The sequence below is a fragment of the Uloborus diversus genome, unplaced genomic scaffold, assembly GCF_026930045.1.
Source record: "Uloborus diversus isolate 005 unplaced genomic scaffold, Udiv.v.3.1 scaffold_14, whole genome shotgun sequence".
In the NCBI taxonomy this organism is placed as follows: Eukaryota; Metazoa; Arthropoda; class Arachnida; order Araneae; family Uloboridae; genus Uloborus; species Uloborus diversus.
In genome coordinates, this window is record NW_026558098.1 from 7,477,228 (window position 1) to 7,500,339 (window position 23,112).

Genomic DNA, 23,112 nt, shown 5'->3' on the forward strand with positions numbered 1-23,112 from the left:
CTTTGAGCAATATTCACATGAATACTGCTTCTCACCGATCTTTGAATGATTCTCCATTGCTGAGCAGGGTTGCCAACCTTGGAGAAACAATTAGAGGAGCATCTGTGGCTATTTTGAGGAGCAATTTAAAATTTTGCGGAGCAATTCGGTATTTTGTATTAAAACAAACTAAAATCACTGATCTAAAATGATTTTTGAGCTTTAATAACCATTTAAATCACTAATATAAACATAATTATTTTTAAATTAATAAAAAAAACTTTAAATGCTATTTCAATCTTTGAGTGTAAGCATCTTTAAACGTTCGGCCGGGAAATGCGGAGCAAAACAACTTCTTTGCGGAGCCGCAGTTTCCCCATTTTTGCGGAAAAACTCCGCAAAATCTCCGCGGAGCAGTTGGCAACCTTGGCTGAGGAGTATGAAAATTATGTAGCACAAAGTCACAAGACTGGATCGCCACAAACATAGATTTTTATCAGTGGTCGACTATTTGAAAATGCCTTCAATCAGAAACCAAAAGAATGTAGTATTTTTCGAATGTGTCTGCTCACATTTGCTTGCACAAAAAGAGTTACTCAATAATTCGACCAAACTTCAAATACTGTTTGAGAAGATTGCATAACTGAAAAATATCTTCACAGCAGTACTCTTTTATAGATGTTTTATCACACTATGATTTCTCAAAGTTAGTTAAAAAAAATAAAAGTTAATCAGCTTTTAACGCTACAGGGACGCGATTTTGTAAAAAGATTTATTAAACTCGCTTTCTTGAAAAGTCTTCTACATCCTTCTGACCAATTAGTTTGGTCAATTTTAGAATACGACGAAGATTGGAATAAAGCCACGTGATTCTTTATAGATAACAAGGAGTGGAGTGTACCAAGAATTTAAATCTTTCAGCCTAATCGAAGGTCTCTTTTGAATTTCTCATACCTTACTTTATTTCATGCAACTCAATATCAATGGCGTTCTGTAAACTTTACAACGCACAGGATAGTGAAAGAAATAAAGACAACTTTTAATTCATGGTATTTACAATAACTCTAAAATCTACTAAATATTTAATACAGACAAGAGTATAAGTTAAGTGTCTACTTTGAATACGTTGCAGCAAGTTATGCAACATGCGCGGCTCTGCTGGCTAGCAATGTCTTTGCTCATATCTGCTTTTGATCGTAAGAGGTACGAAACTCTAGTTTCAGCATCAGTTGCTTTAGATATTATTAGTTCCCTCGATCTTTACTTTGCTGAATAACAGGGAATGATTTGAAAGGGACGAGGAAACCAAAGGAATTAACTTCTGTAGAAAGCGTAAATGTTAATGAGATTCTTTGTAAATCTTTTATATTCACATGGAAATCTGCAACAGTTTTTGTAAATGATATTTCTATGAGTGTAGGCAAAAATGACCACAATTTCAGATTTGAACGTGTGCAGTATTGGGCATAAGTATAGCAGAAATTACGAACTCAATCTTTTACCAACCTACATCTGTCATCACAGTTTCACTTGATTGGCCCCTCAGCTGGTTCTTCATCTTAAGTTTTATTACTGAGGAAAATTACACCTGTTCCAGTTCTCCAAAACGTATTTCCACAAATTTCTTTTGATGTACGTGTAGAAGTATTGTTGAAAAATCGTTGAGGTCAGATGTCACACAAATCAGATTACCGCTGAAAACAATGAAAAAAAAAAAATAAATAAATCACAAGAAAAAGAAAAATAATTAATCACAGAAGATAAATAGAGTCATGCCGTGTGCGAACACCAAAAGCAATGTTACTACACGGCAACAGATCTTATTGCTGAAATTTCTGATGATAAAACTCTTAAATATCAACTTGTGAAACATTTTGCGCATTATTGACTCAGATTTGTGCAGTTTAAAAACTTATTTTTACCGAATCTCAGACACCTTGGATTTGACACCACAAATTGAAAGTTGCAATAACTTCTGAAATAACGTTTAAAATTTAACAGTTTTGGTACCACTTTAAAGCTAATCATATGAGAATTTTACAATCTGAGTAATAATTTAAGGGTTGGATAAGAAACTTACAATCTCAGTAATAACTTAAGAGCCGGATGAGAAACTTACAATCTGAGTAATAACTTAAGGGCCGGATTTGAGAAATTTTACAAGCCTTAAACTGAAGATTAATTTGCTTGAACAATAATTATTAACCTTAAATACAAATAAAAAAGGCAAGGACCCTCGTTTGCAAATACTTTATGATCAGAAAAACACTTTAAATTTATGTACAATCTCGAGTAAAATCTTTAGGACCAACATAGAAAGTAGCATTAAAAAAAAATGCATTTATAAGCTGGTGTAAAAGGATACGAACAATTTGATCTTCTTTTATCCTCCATAAACTGTGTACTGTGTACAATCCAAAAAACCTTCAGAAAAATGGCAACCGAAACACAGATGCTAAAAAATTGCATTTAAATTGCTTAAATGCACTTTGGCCAAAAACGGGTGAAAATGAGTTAAAATACAACCAAAAAGTGGTTAATCAGTCGATGTTCACCGTCATTTGGAATAGTAACGTGTCGTAACCAAATAGATCCAGACCGTCTTTAGCGATGAATCCAGACTAAATTTGGGCAATGATGACAAATCGTTTACGCTAGTGGAGGCGTCGTTGTAAACGCACTAATAGTGCCTTTACTTTTGAGCGGCATACCGTACCCAAAGTCAGTCTGACGTTCTGGTGTGCTATCGTGTATGAAATATAGCCACCCCCCAGTAATGATCTACAACACCATGACACCCTAATGATACGTTTGTGCCATTCTTCAATCTGATGGCAATCCCGTGACAGGGCTCCCAAAACCCATTTTTTAACAGGACAATGCCCGGCCTCACATAACCAGGGTGTAAGAGGACTCCCTCTTCCACATTACCTGTTTTGACCAACTCGAATCCCTGATTTGTCAACGATTCATGGTATTTCCAACTTCCTTGTTACCTGGTTTGTCACGGACCGAGCATATCTGGGATCGCTTGGGACAGCTTATTAGTTTGATCGAATTACTGACATGTTTACTGTGGCACGAGATGACGAAGAACATCGTACGAAACTTGTATACCTCAATACTCGCCTGTATCCTCTCAAATCCACGCTAGAGGTGGCTCAACAGGAATAACTTCCATTCGTTGGGGAATTTTGCAGTAAAAAATTATAATTTTGCTTTCAGCAAATGAATTTTAAACATCGAAACTCTTTTTCTTTTTTTTTTAACACTGCACAGAAAAAGCGAGTTTATAAGCATTATTTTCAATCAAAATCAAGTTTTTGTTCAAGAATTATTTTAAATTGTTTTAATGATCAATTTAATTTGATGAAATATCTAATTAATATTCAGATTTCAGTCTCAATTGCATTAAGCAAAGTCAAACTTTTTTGTTTTGTTTTTTTAAATAGAAATTCAAAAATACAGTCAATTTTTTAATCTGCAACATTTTTGCCGGTTTTGTTTCCCCTTCAGTTTTTGCCAGTTCAGAACTGGCACAATATACTATTTTACTGCAAAATGCCCAAATCTAGTCTTGAGGAAACTTTTCCGCTATATCTTTCTAGAAATATTTTTATCAAAGAATCAATTTGAGGAAAATTTTTGCGTGATTATTATACCTTTCCATACTTTCTTTCTTTGATTTCAGCTATTCAAACAAAAATTACCTGTCATTACTCCGACTTTGTTCTGGACTTAAAATATGGTTCAACTTAGTTTTACTTAAGATTTTTACTATTGTGTTATTTGCAAACATCACGACATTTCCAAATTTAAATAATAACTGTGTACTCAAAGAGATTATGCCTTCAGTGGGTCGATAAAACGAGTCGCAAGCGTGCTTGGGAACTAAACACTGGGGGTATCGCGTTCGGCTTACCACACAACCGGAACAACTGTCTTCGCACCTCACAGCTCTCGACTTCATAAACGGAGATAGACAGAGTAGGCCATGAGCTGTTGCGACACTAAGCTTAGTTCAGAGAGAAGAACGAAATATTTCTCCCGTTAGATACAGAACAAACTAAAGAAGTTGTGGCAGAGCACAAAAGATGGAGCCACTAGTAGCGTCAATTATTAAGAGACTGTCCCTCACATAAACAGCAATAGGCTATGATTAAAGTACTTCTTCACTGAGCTTTTGATGAGTAAATGCTCTTCAATCAAAAGGTTTGTTAGTTACTTTTTACAACAATTCTCCTTCTGCATAACACAAAAACTCAGTTGCAAACCAGTCTATGGGCGCCAAGGCCAAATGTGCCTATCTCAGTTTTCGAGACCGAGGGCTCTGGGGTCGGGTGCGAAGCAAATGTTCCGGTCCTCAGCATAACGCGGAACACCCAATGCTTGGTTCTCAAGCACGTTTGGTACTCATTTAATCTAAGGCCCCTATATATACGAGCCGACGCATCAGCTTAAGATTAGCCATTTTGGATCGGAGCGCGTGTTTGAGTGGTTGTCTTTCTGGCGAGTTATCAAGTTTGGTAATTTTTCACTGTGAGCAATTATTATCGGCACGTGAATTGTTTATTAAATAAAATATTATTTTCGGCAAGTTTGGCGAAATCCGAAACTTTGCTGTGGTAACCCTAACAGCGCAACAATGAAAAATCCGATCCAAAATGGCTAAACTGGAGCTGATGCGTCGGCCTATCTATATAGCGGCTCTAATTTAATCGACCCACTAGCCGCGTTCACAACACACTTTTCGACCCGGTAAATCCCCGCTCTGGCTTCGCAAAAAACAGATTGAAAAAATTACCCGCAACCATGTAAAAAGAGGTTTCCCATTATTGTACCAGAGAAAGCGGTTTTTACCCAGCATCCTTAATCCTTAGCGGCTAGCAGACGAACTTATTTCGCTTAATACATTATGGGTAAAAACACCGCTTTCACTCCAGAAGCAAGCAGGAGTAGGAAGATTCCAGATATATCCCGCAAATAACCGGAATGCGGTGAAAAGCAGGTTTTTTTTTTCGGGGTCGAAAGTTTCCATGGAAACGGCACTACTGAAGGGATGAATGGCTGAGTCGATCGTGCCCAACATGGGAATCGATCCTAGGTCTGCGGCGTGGAAGTGCTAAGCGCTACCACCAAGTCACTGGTATTCTCGTCATAATACATGATAGTTAAATTTAATTCATAGCTCCGGTTCCGCTTTACGGATACGAATGAAACATTAATTATTTGCTATGTTATAGATTATATGGACGAGTTTACTTTAAAGAAGAAGAAAAAAAGGCAGCTTGAAATTGAGTCACCATGTGGCGCTTTAATGAAGAAAGAGGAAGAGATGACAGTTTGCAAATCAAAGAAAAATTAAATATTTTATTTATTTACATCTTTGTGCTCAATGTACAGAATGCTGGTACATGAATAGGATGCACAGAAAAAAGCTTTTTTATAAATTCAAACGTCAAGTTGATAAAAAGTTGCTCCAACAGAAACATATGTTATGAAAATTGTAATTCAAATAGAAAAATATTTTGGCATGCCGCACAAGGCTCAAAATTTATAGTTTTCTACAAAATAAATAAATAAATAAATAAATAACCTTTTTCCCTACATTTTTTAAAAAGTAACATTTTTTTTATTATTATTCAAGTTGACTGATGAAAACAAGAAAGTCGAACATCATTAAAAAATAAAAACTTTTGCTCTTGTCCAATGTTTATTCTTTCACATTGTTAATAAGGAAAAGGAGATTTCCCCAACAATACACTTATCAACATTCTCATTTTTACTTTAAAAGTAGACAGATTTTGCGGAAAAAAAATTATCAAGTGATATGATATAAAAAATAACTTGAGGAATAAGACATTTTTAAAAATGTCTTATTCCTCAAGTTATTTTTTATATCATATAACTTTCTCTGCATAGTAAACTATAAGACAATGAACGAGAAAGGTTTAAATAAATCACTTGTGTACCCAGCTCATGACTGTATACGTAGAGAACAATTTATAAGTCACAGCTTAGTGAGCAGCCATTAGAAAACAAGTAATTTCAAAATCCCAACAATTTTCCTATATACAGTAAAAACCCTCCTAACGGACATCCCTCTTATGCTGACAATTTTTAATTACCCAGTGCCATTGCAAATAACATTATTAAACCTCTGTTCTGTGGACACCTCTCTATTGCGGACAAAAAAGTTTGTCCCGTTAGTGTCCGCATTAGAGGGATTTTACTGTAAATTAATAAGCTTCTTTGAAATGTCTAACATAACTTGGTTAGTCAGTTTCTAATGAAATTATAAAGATTAAAATAAGACATGCTCTGTACACATTTCTAATGTTAGTTACAGAGCATGTCTTCAGAATTCATTTAATCAATTTTTTGTCTTGCACGAACTATCAGAAGTACTTTCTCTTTCACTCGTAGAGAATATGGCTTTGAACACAATTTACAAGAAGATCGAGTCCGTCAGAATCGATTCTCAAGAGTTCAGTTAGTCGAGAAAATTCCTACTAACACAATTCACAGGCAGGGCCGTCGACAGGATTTATGGGCCCCTATGCAACTTTCTTCAGAGCCCCTAACTTTTTACTTAATATTTAACCTCCTCTTTCTAGGCTCCGTTTTTACATAAATATTTAAAATTGATTTGCGATTTCAGGTATGGAGGACCCTTTTTGTAGCTCGGATAACTTTATATCGGTAGCAAAACAGGCCATTTTATACTTTTTCTTTACGATGTCTCTTTTCCTACGCGCGCGCGTGTGTATGTGTACTTAACAGAAATGAATAATTAAATAAATAAAAAATATTTCTGCTGTCTGTCTTTTTTTACCTCCTTGGAGGAGGAGGGATATCAGGAGAATGATGCAGGGATCTCCTTTGAGTTGAGGGTAGAATATCTGCAACTTTAGGGGGTCCGGGGGTTTCTCCCCCGGGAAAATTTTTGAAAAATACACTAAAAAATTCTTCATTTTGAAGCCTTATAAGGGATAATAGGAACTACAACATGAGGAAAGAAAAAAGGAAAACAAAAATTTCTTAAACTTTACACTCTTTTGCAAACTAAGACAATACAAAATACAAATTGCTCGTGGTTCGACGAATAGTTGATATTAATCGATAGAGAGGAAGAGCGACGTGGGAGAAACGATGACGCATTGTCACTTGCTCACATTGACTCTCGGTATAATTAATTTTCTATCATCCCTTATCAACTCACCAACAAACGGAACACTGAATTAACTGAAAAACGATCAAGATTAAGATATGTTTTAAAAGAAATGGTGGAAATAACAGCTTAACCATTTTGACAAATCATACTTTATACAACTGATAGGAAATAAAATTGAAGCACTTTTCAAGCAGTATCAGAAACTTTTTAAATTATTTTCAAGACCTCTAGAACAATTAAAATTATTCAAAGCAGTTCATTTGTACTTTCCAATCTCTGATATTTTAATACTTGATCGTATAGTTTTATATTCTAACTTAGTAAGAAACCCCTGTTAGTCTGCACTACTTGTATTTTTAAATAACAACTGGTGCAGAAAACGGAAAGGAATAGAGGTAGTGTAGTAATTTTTCTCATGCGAAACAGATTGACAGTATGCAGTAGAAGTAATACAAAAGCAGGCAATAACAAAATAACTTTCAAAATACGGAATTCAGGTTTAAATAAATAGCAAAATATGAACATGCTAGTCACGAAAATGTATCTCAAGCAAGCAATATGTTGCAGGAACGTCATAACCATACTTTTTTACATTTTTGATGCAGAATGTAGCGAGGAGCTGAATATGGCATATTTTGGCATCCCTTCTCCCCTCCTCGCATTTGAAGAAGTTTAAAATGCCCCAAGTTCTTTAGGGTTTTAAGCACGTGAAAATAAAATTCATTTTTAAAAGTATTTTTCCTTTTTTTTAGAATCGAATCATGTAATTTTTTCGAGAGTTGGGGGCCCCCAAAGAAGCGGGGGACCTGTTATTATAGCTTGTTTAGCTTATAGGTAAATTCAGCACTGATTCTAATTAATGGTGACATAACTGTGCCCTTTTTAGATATGTAAGGGCGTTCTATGCACTTTGATAAGGAAACATCTTTCAAAGTGTCCCCCAATCGCCCCCTTCCCGTTTTTACTCTAGAAACAACACTAGAACTAGTTTCAATTTGTATCACTGTACTCAAAACTAAATCAACTCACATTTTGAATCTTTTCATCGAACTGCGTCGCTTGCCTATGTTTTGAATTTCGAACGCTGAAAATGCAAGCGCTTATATTTATAAGTCTTTTTTTTTAAATTTCTTTACCCCTTTTCCATTTCACTAAAATTCTGTTTAGCTTTCAAAAAGAAGCAATTTTTTTTAGCCTTGGAATTCACGCAAAAAAAAAGTCACATTTATTTTTGGCTCAAGGCGTCGATAGTGGGCTATGAAGATAAGGACAAGTAGAATTTCTCACTTCGAGCCTCATCACTTTCACTGAATTCACTTCGATTGAAAACTAATAATCTTATATAACTATTAATCTTAACTCCAGGAGAAAGAATTCCTTCAAACTAAAAAGTTTTTTTTAAGGGGGAGGGGGATTTATCTTTATCTTAGGCCCGCTTCGCGGGCCCCTCAATCTCTCACGGGTCCCTGTGCAATGCATAGGCTTGCCCCCCCTCTCTCGACGGCCCTGTTCACAGGAATTCGCTTTTTTTCCTCCTTTGCCAGAAAGGATTTTCGAAAGTACATTCAAGAATATTGGGAATGCTTTTTAAACAAAATTTATAACAACGAAGTGTTCTCCTGGTGTGGATTCTCAATCGCAAGCTCAGAAGACTTTTCAGATCCAACATCATGTGAATGCGTTTTTATAACAATGAAGTGTTCTCCTGGTGTGGATTCTCAATCACAAGCTCAGAAGACTTTTCAGATCCAACATCATGTGAATGCGTTTTTATAACAATGAAGTGTTCTCCTGGTGTGGATTCTCAATCGCAAGCTCAGAAGACTTTTCAGATCCAAAATCATGTGAATGCGTTTTTATAACAATGAAGTGTTCTCCTGGTGTGGATTCTCAATCACAAGCTCAGAAGACTTTTCAGATCCAACATCATGTGAATGCGTTTTTATAACAATGAAGTGTTCTCCTGGTGTGGATTCTCAATCGCAAGCTCAGAAGACTTTTCAGATCCAAAATCATGTGAATGCGTTTTTATAACAATGAAGTGTTCTCCTGGTGTGGATTCTCAATCGCAAGCTCAGAAGACTTTTCAGATCCAACATCATGTGAATGCGTTTTTATAACAATGAAGTGTTCTCCTGGTGTGGATTCTCAATCGCAAGCTCAGAAGACTTTTCAGATCCAACATCATGTGAATGCGTTTTTATAACAATGAAGTGTTCTCCTGGTGTGGATTCTCAATCGCAAGCTCAGAAGACTTTTCAGATCCAACATCATGTGAATGCGTTTTTATAACAATGAAGTGTTCTCCTGGTGTGGATTCTCAATCGCAAGCTCAGAAGACTTTTCAGATCCAACATCATGTGAATGCGTTTTTATAACAATGAAGTGTTCTCCTGGTGTGGATTCTCAATCACAAGCTCAGAAGACTTTTCAGATCTAACATCATGTGAATGCGTTTTTATAACAATGAAGTGTTCTCCTGGTGTGGATTCTCAACCACAAGCTCAGAAGACTTTTCAGATCCAACATCATGTGAATGCGTTTTTTTCTTTGCATGCATTTTTAAGTGTTTTCTCAGAGCTCCTCCTTGTGAAAATTCCTTCGAACAAACTTTACAGGAGAAGGGCTTTTCGCCAGTGTGGGTCCTCAAGTGTCCTTTCAGGTGTGCTAGCTGAGAAAATTCTCTAGAACACATTTCGCATGAGAACGGCTTTTCACCAGTATGGGTTCTCAAGTGGACTTTCAGATTCGTCAGTTGAGAAAATGCCTTGGAACAAATTTCGCACGAGAACGGTTTTTCGCCAGTATGGGTTCTCGTGTGCTTTTTAAAGTTTTCAGATCCAGAAAAGGCCTTTAAGCAAAGTTCACAGAAATATGGCTTCTCGTCAGTATGGCTTTTCAGATGCATCACTAAATAGGCAGCTTTGGAAAATTCCTTTGAGCAATGTTCACATGAATAGGGTTTATCGTCAGTATGATTCGTCAAGTGTGTCTTTAAATCTGAAGCGCTGGAGAATTGCTTCGAGCAATGTTCACAGGCAAAGTGCTTCTCGCCAGTATGGGTTCTCAGGTGTTTCTTCAAATCTGAAGCGTTGGAAAACGCTTTTGAGCAATGTTCACAGGCAAATGGTTTCTCTCCTGTATGGGTTCTCAAATGTTTCTTAAAATCTGTTCTATAAGAAAATGCCTTAGAGCAATGTTCACAGGCAAAAGGCTTCTCACCAGTATGGACTCTCACGTGTCTCTTTAAATGTGAGGCGTAAGCAAATACTTTTAAACAGTGTTCACAGCAATAAAACTTTTCAGCATTATGGATCTGCGTATGACACTCCATCGCTTTACTGTAAAAAAAAGTGTTCTTGTATGAAAAAGGGGGGAAAAAACCCACCAGACGCTTTACTTCTGCAATGATGGATGTTTAAAAGTCCTTTCAGTCCCTAAGCGTTTGAAAACAATCAGAAATCGCAAGAGAATAGTAGTTTTTTTCTCTTTTTTTTTTTAAATACGAAGTCTAATATTTGAGATGAAAATATTTAAGTGGCATTGTTCTGCTAACTTTGATTCGTCAATTCAGATTCAAAATCGGCTTTCAAGAACATAAAACAAATCAAGCCTTTTGTACTTGCAATAGTTTTTAGATTTTTCCATAGAAGTAAAAAATTTTTCAATCAAGAGGCAGAAACTGATCTTAATTTTTTTCAGTTTAATTGCGCACCGGTTACCACACTTTGCTTTGACAAAGTAATTATGAGAATGGTCTTTTATTAAATTGACCCAACCTAATTTTTACGAACGAGATTTCATAAGCACACAACTAGTAGCTGTCCGTTTTAATATTTCCAGCATACGCAAAAATTTCCACATCACACTTTTCACCGTTCTTTCAATTTTAGAAAACGAAGTATCTGGTATACTTCCAAGGAATTACTTCCAGTGTTTGACAATTTCTAAACTTTAATAAACTTAAACGCCTTCTTTTAATTGCAAACAAGCCTACTTTATTCCTAGCAAATATCGAGTTTAAGACATTTAACTTTGCACACGACAATCGATAAAAATTCATTGTTCATTCAAAACAAGTTTTTACAAAATAACATTAAAGTGAATGCTCTTTATTTAAGCGAGACTTATTACTACTACGTGAAAAAATTGAAACATTTACTGGCGACACTACGAAAAGAGAGTCCAGATTTGTAGCAGCTAACGCTTAGTTTTCGAGATGCATTGCAAGTTACTGCTAGGAATGTATAAAGCTCTTTGTAAGTATTAAATTTAAAAATTTAGAGGGATTTTACTGTCGTTGTATTTCTTCACACAACCACTTCGACATAATTCCTGAGACGAACGCTCAAACAATGGTGTGTATTGGTATAGGGAGCGTCAAGGTCTGGCAGCACACTTGTGGAAATCCAACAACATGCATTTCAAATTATTGCTGAAAAAAATTAGAACCATTAGAGTACATAAAAAAAAAACCTTTAACTAAAAGGGACACAGAACATTTGAAATTGTATTGTGCACAAGAAAGTAAAAAAAAAAAAATGCGGATGGCAGAACACGCCAATGTGTTTCAAAATTAAAAAAATTCCTTCACACAGACTTTCTTTTTCCATTTTAACCTGCAAGACCTCTATTTTCGAAACCGTTAGTCCTAGATGTAAAACACCCTTCCAGTTGCAAAACTGTTCAAAATCAGATGCAGAGTTCAGATATTGAAAGTTTGAAGCAAAATAAAAATTTAACTTTTTATACGGGCCCTAGGTCCCCCAACTAATATTTAGGGGAACAATCTCCATTGAAAGATATTACTAGCACAAAAAATTTGACATTTGTGCGACCAAAACTCAAGGAGAAATTCGAGTTCAATGTTTTCAGGGACCATATAGAAGATGAGACTCGAACTTATCGTCCTTTCAGAAGTATGACGGGTAGTCGAAGTAAAAAAACAAAGCATTTGTGTTTTTCATTACTATTCAAAAATAAATGCAAATGTTATGCCATGTTACGCAAAAACACACTACAAAACCTCATTCAATTGGAAAAACCACACTCGATGCAAACATATAATTTTAAACCCTTGTTAACTGCTACATTTTCCCCCAAAAGGTGTTAGTGAGGCTAGTGTAAAGTGGTATAAATAAAAAAACACAGCGCTTAATATCTCGGTGAATATTGGTCGTACAACTGTCAAATTTTTTGTATTAGAATTATTTTTCAATGGAGATTATTTCCGTGAATATAACTTGGAGGACCTAGGGCCGGTATAAAAAGTTAAATTTTGTATTTTTTGACTCATTGCACAGCTAGATTCCTCTTTGGGAGTACATAAAAAACTGCCCAAAAAAGCACTCCTGTACGATTCATAGTTTACGAGAAAAATACGGAAAACAAAGTATGACGTCACTGTCGGTGCAAGGAAAAAACACTTAATTGGACATATCAACAACAGTATTTGCATATTTTTCCAAACGTACTTTATGTTTAAAACGTCATTACATGTATTTGTTGTTATAGGTAATGTACATGTGCTGCAGTTGAAATGTTCAAAAAAGTGTTTTTTCTTCCGCCGGCAGTGACGTCGTACTTCGTTTTTCGTATTTTCCTCGTAAACTATGGATCGTACAGGAACGCTTCTTTGCACAGTTTTTATGTACTCCCAATGAGGAATCTAGCTGTGCAGAGTTTGTGGGGTCGTTTCATTAACAGGCAACAATCTACAGGAAAGAATTAGAGCACAAAGGAAGAAAATTACCTCTACAGGCAAGCACGACACCTCGGATACCCAGGCCTCTATGCACACATTATTAGCCAGCTTAGACGATAATATAAAGAATTTTCTTTCGGCTTCTATAAACGAAATTATTCTGTTATTTTTACAACGAAATCCCTCTCCCAGCTGACAAGTCTAATAAATAATTTGTTTCAGCTTGACTGAAACTTCCAATTCTAACTACAGCAGAGCTCTGTCATGAGGAACAGAATATATATGTATGAGTAGAGTAAGCGTTATGACTATTCTAATGCTGGTCTACCGTGCAGACTACTTTTGGGTTTTCTTCCCGTCGCAGACTATTGAAATACATTCTGCTAATGGGTCTTTAAATAAGTTCGACCGTTCAATAATCCCCAGTTCCCAAGTTTCTTTTTTTTTAAACCATATGAAAATATAGATAATTTTTTTAAGTCTTAATTAAAAAGTGTTAGTTGCTGTTAAGCAGCATTTGGCTAGGACTAAAGGTATTATACAGTAATCTAGTTTTTTTGAGCAATCAGGATTGCTTATTGCTTTGACTGTTTTGATGTGCTATCATTTTATTTTCCCGCCAACGCCCTCCGCAGCATCACCGTCGACCGGCTCCTCACGATGCTGCACCTCTAGCGAAAACCGTCTCCAGGTTGCATCCATATCCTACACACGCGCGCATACATACACAACTACACACATATACATATATACACCTACACACACATACATACACCTAGACACATACATACACCTAGACACGCCTACACACAACTACCCACACACTCATGCCTGCACACAGACACAAACACATATGCCTACACACACATACACAACAGCCCCCCCCCCCCAACCAAACCTACACACAACTACCCACACACTCATGCCTGCACACAGACACAAACACACATGCCTACACACATACACATACCCCCTACACACAAACACACATACCCCTACACACAAACACACATACCCCCACACACAAACACACATGCCTAGCCTACATATACACACACTCCTGATTGCGAAAAACATAATTTGAATTCAAGACGACAAAATTCAAATTAATTTTTTTTTTATTATTATTATTTTATTTCTAGGCAAACGACAAAACCGCTGGAGCAGCGTGGCTAGGAATAAGAAGCATTAATGTATTACAGTAAAACCCCTCTAATGCGGACACTAACGGGACAATTTTTTTTGTCCGCAATAGAGGGGTGTCCGCAGGATAGGGGTTTAACAATGTTACTTGTCTTGGAATCGGGGAATTAAAAATTGTCCGCATAAGAGGGATATCCGTTAGGAGGGGTTTTACTGTACACCCAAACCTGTTTTCATGCAGTAGATAGGGACCTCAGAAAAGAATCGCATTGAAAAAAAAAATGTTTAAAACTTCACGAGTAACTTTGAAAAGTTGTTTTCGCAACACAGTTTTTAAAAAAATGCGGTGGATAGGGACAGCATAAAAAAAAGTCTCACATAGAAAATAACCCAAAAACTTACAAAATTGTAATCGTTAAAGAAATCAAAATATACCAAGTGATGATAAATTTTGCCGAGTAATTGGACAAAATTTCCCGAATAAGGAAATTTTTGGGAGGTCACAGTGACTTCCCATCAAGGTGCCTATGTCGTCACTTGAAGACACTACCTCACACTCATTTCAAAAATAATTTCGTCAATTTAATCTCAATCGGATTGAAATTTTAATATATTGCACAAAAAAAAAAAAAAGAGCATAAAAAAAGACCGCAAAAGAACGTCAACAGGTTTGGGGGTGTATATTTTTTATTTCCGGGGGTACACTGCTCCCATTGTTTTCCACTATATCAAGAAGTAATAAACAATGGAGACCGTGCATCCCCACAAATACGAATACAGTCAATTCGCAATAGCTGGAATTTAAAAGAACCGACGGAAAACTTCGACTTATCGGGAGTTTGACTTACCGCTAATTTTGGTTTTTGACAATTTAATATTAAAGATCATTGAATATTTTCATTAATATGTGCATATAACAGACAAAATTACAGAACTTAAAAGTATTTAAGCACAATATGCACAGTTAGATCAAAAATATTGAGAGAAAAAGAAATCGAAAGCATGGTTTTGATTTCGATACTGCTGGAACCACTTGAGTAGAGCTGATCTTGCTTCAGGAAAGGTGCACAACCTCATTCGTTTAAAATTCGGATTCATGGATTCTACCGCTTTAGATGTTTTTCCTTTTAACCGACTTCAAAAAGGAGGCGGTTATCAGTTCATACCGTATGTATGTTTTTTTTTTGTTTGTCCACTCACAGCGTGTCACCTAGTGAACCGATTTTGATGATTCTTTTTTTAATGGATAGGGGATGGCTCAACTTAAGTCCCATTACTTTTTTTGACCATATTTGTTCTTTAGAAAAAAGTTATGGGCAAAAAAACAAAAAATTTCTGCAATTTCCCTATTAAATGATATTGTAGCGAAGTTCGCACTTTTCATCCGTGGATAACGGTGGCTCAGTGGTAGAATTCTCGCCTCCCACACGAGCGACCCGGGTTCAAATCCCGACTAGGACAAAGTGAATTCTACTGACATTTTGTTTCTACTGTGTCCCGTATTTTCTCGAATGTTCTATTAATTTCTGTATCTTTCCAAGTCTGGAAAGTTCCAGCACTTTCTCAAGTTGTATATAAGGAGATGTAACGTTCATTCGTGGTTCTGAATAAAGATCTCGAGTTGAGACTAACGAGTATTCGCTTCATTTGGCTTTCACATTGTCTTCGCTATCTTCATCTACGCGACAATATGAAACTCATTGTTATTAAAGTTTGGTGCCATATAACATTAATAGTAATTGTAATGATAATTTTGAATAAAGGCTTCTCTAAAGCAATACAGTGATATAGAGCCGAACTTCTTACTAGGTAACTTCTTACTTTTACTGAAATATCTACATTTACACTAAAAAGAATGAAATAAAAAAATTTGAAAAAAAAAAATAGAACCGACTTCAAAATTGCTCTAAAAAGTGAAAAATAATTTTATTCTTTAAACACCATCAATAATGCTTTTAAACATAATTTTTGAAGTTGGCGCAAAAACGATAGATAAAATCATTCACAGTCATATCTCAACTACAACTATAAATTTAACCAGGCCTAGTTTCTTCACTATCACATAAATTATGCATTGATGACAACATATTTGAATAACGATATAAATGTTTCGTTCGTAACTTTGGATGCTTTTCTGAAAAAAATATGAACGAAGCATCATTACACTGGATTTTACGTTTTGTTTTTGCGCCAACTTCAAAAATTATGTTTAAAAGCATTATCGATGGTGTTTAAAGAATAAAATTATTTTTCACTTTTTAGAGCAATTTTGAAGTCGGTTCTATTTTTTTTTTTTCAAATTTTTTTTTTCTTTTAATATCATTGACGTACGTATTTGCTTAGACATCTTTAATAGTACAGAAAACTCATTCTATCTCTCAGGAACTCATTCATCAGCAAATGATCGAATTAAAGAATAAAGGGAGAACGCATCTTAACCAAAAAACGGTTCGAAAGGAATTAGTAGAGGAAACTTCTTTCAGAAATCGAGATTGCAAAAACAAAACTTTTTGTACAAAAAACTGAACATCGCATTTCTGGTAGTGAATGATTTTTCATTTCATTTCCCCACTTTTTAAACGATTTATTTAACAAAATAAATGGGGTAAAACTTTCCTGGTCTGCGGTTTTTCCCTGATAAAGCAAATTTTATTTATTTACTTTTTTGTTCAATTTTTTTCTCCCAGGAGGAAGAACAAACAATCGTTTTTATGTACTTCAGTTACGTTTATTAAAATAACCGCCGTTTTTTACGATTGGATGCATAATAGTTGTTTTTTTTCCCATATTTTGACTAAAATAATCACCCTAGTTGCCTTTGCCCTCAACATAGTAGCCTTAGTCGCAATTGGCATCTTTGTCACCCCCCCCCCCCCCACACACACAGCTGATCACCAGTATTGTTGCATCTCCAGCCTAAATCTGCATATGAGTTTAGCCTTGTCACATTAAAGCCTTTACCTGCATGTTTAACATTACTAAAACATAATATCAAATTGTCATTACGTGGCGCGAGTTTCATTGTTGAAACTTGCGTGTTACTCGATCATTGGCTATTATATATATAAGGATTACCAAAACTAATGTTGCAGAATTTCAATTAAGTGTTTGATTTTTCAACAAGACAAGTCATTAAACAAGACTTACTTCCATTAAACTCAAAAAAAAAAAAAAAGTTCAAGAGTTAGATTAAATCGTCAAATGAAAAAACTTCAAATGCAGGTCCCTCATTTCGAATATTTTCAGGGCCGGTTAACCAGAGTGTACTGAATGAATTTTCTGTCGGAAAACAACGAAAACATAAATTTTCATGAAAAACATTAAGTAATTATGAAAGTCGGGGGAGAGGAGAGGGAGAGTTGACCCCCCCCCCCCCCCAATGATGGGCTTGAATTCCAACAAATGCGAAATTAAAGCATAAGGGCAAAAAATGGCTGAAGCAACTTTATTAAATACAATATTTTTTCAACAACTTGACATGATCCACGTTATGAGTAAGAGCAATTCCCCCATACCATTCAGCACCCAACTCATTTATAGTTGGCTGATGGAAAAAAACAGAAATGCAGCAGTACATTTTGCATACAGTTTTGCAAGTAAGTATTCAAAAAGAGGGATAGCATACAAAATAAAAAACGCAAATGAAATAATAAAATAAACCTTACTTCTTTTAAAGTTCACAAATATGCCGAACAAGTTGAGAGTTCACTGGCACTTCAATGAAAGCAATTCGTCAGTCTTAAATAAAATTATTTAAACGTCTCAATTCACGCTAAAGTTTTTCCTTTTTTGGGGCAGATTAACCAAAAAAAAAACTGTACTTTAGGAAAGCAAAATTTACACTTTATTTATCGACCCCAGACACAATTCGATATTTTTGAGATTAAAAATCATCCGATGTAAACAATCAGCTCGCCATTGTAAACTGCAGCTCGCGGCTGCAGTTAAAAGGAATACATCGGAAATTACTGAAAGATTGCGTTCGACGAAACTCACCGATCTACCGGTAAGTAACTGGTTACTAACCGAAGCGTTCTAAGATCAACCGGTTACCACAGCGGCTACCATTCAAAGCAGTTGATTGGTTGATTGGAGCACGTGATCATTAGCTGTCAAGCGATTAACGAACCGGTCGCTCTCGGTCGAGCTTGTCGAACGCAACCAAAGAAATATGGAGGAAGTATTCGTCGCTCTTTTCATCAACCTTGCTCTTGTCAGATGTCTTTTCATCCATAAGCTTAATTTTTTGCAATTAAGTTACGGGTTCATTGTTACCCAGAAACAGTTATTTGGTGTGACTTGTAAATTTGAGCACTTTATAATACAGTAATAGGTTGCGTTCGACGAGCTCGACCGAGAGCGACCGGTTAGTTAATTAACGTGACAGCTAATGATCAGGTGCTCCAATCAACCAATCAACTGCTTAGAATGGTAACCGTTGTGGTAACCGGTTGATCATAGAACGCTTCGGTTAGTTACCAGTTATTTACCGGTCAACCGGTGAGTTTCATCGAACGCAACCATAATTTCTTTTTGACCCCTTTTACACGATTCCCGCTTTCGGACATCGGACGGCAGACATGTGACGTCACAAGTCAGAGGAAAATCGTTGCTCATTTACACGAAGGCGGAAAGCGGGAAGCGTATGCAAATTTCGTAACCGGTTCGATGTTTTGACAGGGCGTCTGCACCTGTTTGTTTATATTTGCTTCCGTTGAATCTTCTGTTATTTCCTACTATTTTTTTTAATTGTTAAAGAATTGAAGTGTTTTCCGTAAATGTTCAAGGTTTATTTTTTAGAAAACATGTCTTGGATAGCGCTTTTTTTAATCTTTTTTTTGAGCCACGCTAAAAATAGAAGTAAAAAATTCTAAATTTGCCAAACAGTGCTTTCCCGTGTTTCGCGGTAATGGTTTACCGATGTTTTTTTTTTTTTAAATCTGTGTGCATATTCAATACATAACATGTGCACAATTAAGCCAGGCTGAAAAAATAAATAGAAGATAATTCTGGGTTCAACGAACAAGCATTCCCTCCCGCCCCCCCCCCCCCCCCCCCGAAATTCAAAGATTAATTTAAAAAATAGAATGGTCTATGTTCTAGGATCTTATCACATCATGCTGCTGTTGTATGCATGAAAAAATGAAATTGCACAAGGATTTCATAAATAAAATAATTTTTAGAATACTGAAACATATATTTATTTATTTGCTTATTTTAATCAATTTCAAAAATGAGGTTTTTGGCTTGTGCAAATTATTCTCATACAGTGATGTTCCCATCTATTTTTCTGAGGGTATACTCCCAGTAATCCATTACGCACAATATTTGTATGCGATCAAATCGTTACCTCAGAGCAACAGTAGGATATCTTAATGTTATTTCGGGGATTAGATGTCTTAGTGTTGCTCTGAGGCAACGATATATGTAATATGTGTTTATATGGAAATTTTTGAAACTTGAAGGTATACGCTATATGTCTAAAAAATATTTGAGAATATACGGCATACATGGAATGTACCCTATGGGAACACCACTGTTCTCAGTGTGCAAAAGTTTTTCTTTCTGATAGCCGCTCGGAAAACAACAGTTGATAATTTTTGCTGTGTTATTGCTATTACATTTTCAGAACTCGATGAGGAGCATTTTTTCATTTAGTGATACAGTGAAACATGTGTATGTTGACCCCTTTATTTTCTTGAAACATCATTAAAAAGTGTTGAATTATATAATTCATAGTACAGCTCGAGTTCAATAATGAAAACTCTTAAGTATGGCCACCCCTTCTGTGTCCACATTTTCACTGAACGAAGGGGTGGCTTCTCGGAGAGGTTTCACTGTATAATTAAATGCTTGTAGTGATGTATCAAAATGTCTATTTTTTTAGAACTGCTTTGCATGTTATTGTGGAATAATACTAACAGTGGTGTTAAAATATTTTTTCGGGGGGGGGGGAGGCTACATTTAACACATGTGCAAATCTACGTGTATGCAGGCCCGCACCAAGCCTGATTGGCGCCATTGTGCAAATGTCTTTTGAGCGCCTTTATGCATTAATGTTCAAGAAAATTCTAGTTAACTCCTGGGGTGAGGATTTATAGACAAATGCAGTATTGAAAAAATACGTTTGGCATTTATTTGATGTATCAAAAGGAAAGTAATGTATATATATTTCATTTTGAACACAGTGTACGTTTTTACCTTTGAGCAGGAGTTAGTTATCTCTTCATCTCGAAGTTGTTTCGAGTAAGGGTGGATGTAAGGGAGGGGTGATCGGAATTGACTTTTGAATTATGGCTTTTTCTCTTGGAAACCTTGCATTGAGCTGTTGTTAAAAAAAAGATGGCCATTTTCAGTTAATCAAAACATTTCCCCCCAACAATTTAAAAAAAAAAAAAACGTCTTGGAATTTTATTGAAATAATTCTTGCTTACTTTAGTCTGATAAGTACTTTTTTGAAAAATGGGAAATGGCTAATATGCAGCCGTTACAAGAAAACGGAACTGTTACAAGAGGCATTGAATTTAATATCTAAAACAAATATGTAGTCCTTCCAAAGTTTTTTTTAAATACACAAATAGTAAAAGAAATAAAGGGAGAGGGAGGGGAATTGAATAATTATGGTCAAGTCATTACTTTTCAGAACTAAAAAGTTAACCTAAATTATTGTCCGAAGTACATACTGTCCAACCACGGATTGCATGGAATTTTTATATGTCCAGATAAGACGAACCTATGTGAATAAGGGGGAAAAGTAAAAATTTGATGCCCGTATTCCACTCATTTGAATGAGACTCTGCTTCTGCAAAAGCTGGCATCGATAAAAAATAATAGATTTGTCCATTTCCGGCTGTAAAACGGATGTTTGTCTTTCCATACAATCCGTGGCCAGACAGTAAATGTTACGCACATCTAAATAATATACATATGAGCAAACTATTTTTTATGTATGATAACACGAAGCAGAGGAATTACCACAAATTAAAAATCGCAAAAAGACGCCAAATTTTGCAAAGATCTGTTGCAAGTTATGGAGCTGTATAAGGAAAACTCCTTATGGTTCGTTCTCCCCATAGGTAGACGAATACCCTCCTATGTGTATTCCTAAGCATTGCACGACCTCTGCACAGTGGCATAACTAAGGTGGGACGGAGGGGTTGGTCCGCCCCGGGCAGCATTTTGCTGGGGGGGTGGCAATTTCATGCTCTTGATGTGAAAAAAGTTCAACATTTGCTAATAGGGAAATCATGCTTCTGATCAATTACTGGAGGCAAAAAAAAAAAAAAAAAAAAACTTTTCGTTATAATATGAAATTAGCACTTGATTTTAAGAGTTACTCAAAAACTACCTTATTAAGAAAAAAACTATTTTTTTGAGGAAAGTTACAACAAGAGTAAGAAAAGAGAGGTCTGGGCAATTAATTGCTTATCTTTGGGGTAGCATTATCTGTTTCAGAAATTGCTTTAATTGGTCACTTATTACAAAACTTTTATTCAGGCCAGAATTAATTTTATGTTTATCTTATAAAAGTACTTACTCACAACTCAAATAATAACTGCGACTAATCTTACTGCTTTATATCAGTAAAATTCCTATAAACAGCGAGTTTCAAACTGAGACATTCATTTAAGCAGAAGGTTTTTAATTAGTGAATTGATGTCTAAGTAAACCTTTCACATTCACATGGAAAGTAATGATTTTCAATACACAACTTTTCCTTCTCATGAATCAGTATGGTTAATCGAACTTATAGGGCTCATTAATCTTATCACCCTGTATCAGTGAAAAAGAAAACCATCCAAATTCTGTAATATGGCAGTATTGGATCTAGGAAAGCGGCAATTTCCGAGTTTTTCAACATTAAGACAGGCACCCCAGCACGGATCCAAAAGGATGTCATTACCCCCTTTGTAAGGACCAAAGAAACCATAAAATTGCATACCTAGATCTTTAAATTAGGAAAATTTCCTGTGCAGAGTGCCGGCCTCTAAGCTCCTGCCTAGTGTCACCAAAAGGTTAAAATGCATTCTTAGGGCTAATTTAGAAATTTTTTCTCAATAGAGCATATTCTTTATTTTTCTTCGTAATTAAGTTCTTATTTTTCCTTTAAATACTTTTGACTGTTTCTCAACCAAAGGGCAGCAAATTGAGGAATTGTCTCGGGTGGCAGAAAATGTAGCTACGCCACTGCCTCTGCACAAGATTTGATAAACTGTATTTGTGTAAGGAACCCCCCTCCCTCCCATGGTTGTGCACCGTGGGGTGAAACTCCTCATGTAAATTCTCAAGTATCAAAGGACCTTTGTGACAAATTTGGCAAAAATCTGGCCATAATTGTGGATTTGTATAAACTACATAGCACACACAATCACTAACATACATCATATTTTGTTTAGATATATAGATTTTACTTTTATTGTTTATTTAACTTTTTCCATGATTTAATTGAAAAATAATCAGTTTAAATTTTGAACGAAACCAAAATTTAAAAGTTACCTGAAAAAATCCAGGTGCTCCTTTAAAAATCCAGTTGGGGTTTTTACAAATGCTAGTTTTACCAACCGCCTTGTCTGGTGGTCAAAGAAGTGACTATGGGTGGGAAGTTACTGGGGGGGGGGGGGGGGTCGTGATGCAGTCTGGACCATAGAAATGTTCAGAAGTGTATCTTTACGGTTTTTTTAAGCAATCATGATTGCTTATTGCTTTCATTCGACTGTTTTGATGTCCTATGATTTTATTTTCCCACCAGCACCCTCTGCAGCATCACCGTCGACCGGCTCTTCACGATGCTGCTCCCCTAGCCAAAACCGTCTCCATTTTGCATCCATGTCCTACATACACACATACATACACAACTACATGCACACACAAATACCCACACACTCATGCCTGCACACAGACAGACATACCCACACCCATACACTCATGCCTGCACACAGACACCACACACAGAAGACATACATACATACACACATATACCCACATTCATGCCTGGACACAAACACACACCCCTACATACACACTCGTGATTGCGAAAAACATAATTTGAATTCAAGATGTCAAAATTCAAATTATTATTATTTTTTGACTCTCGCTACTTGCAAGCACGAAA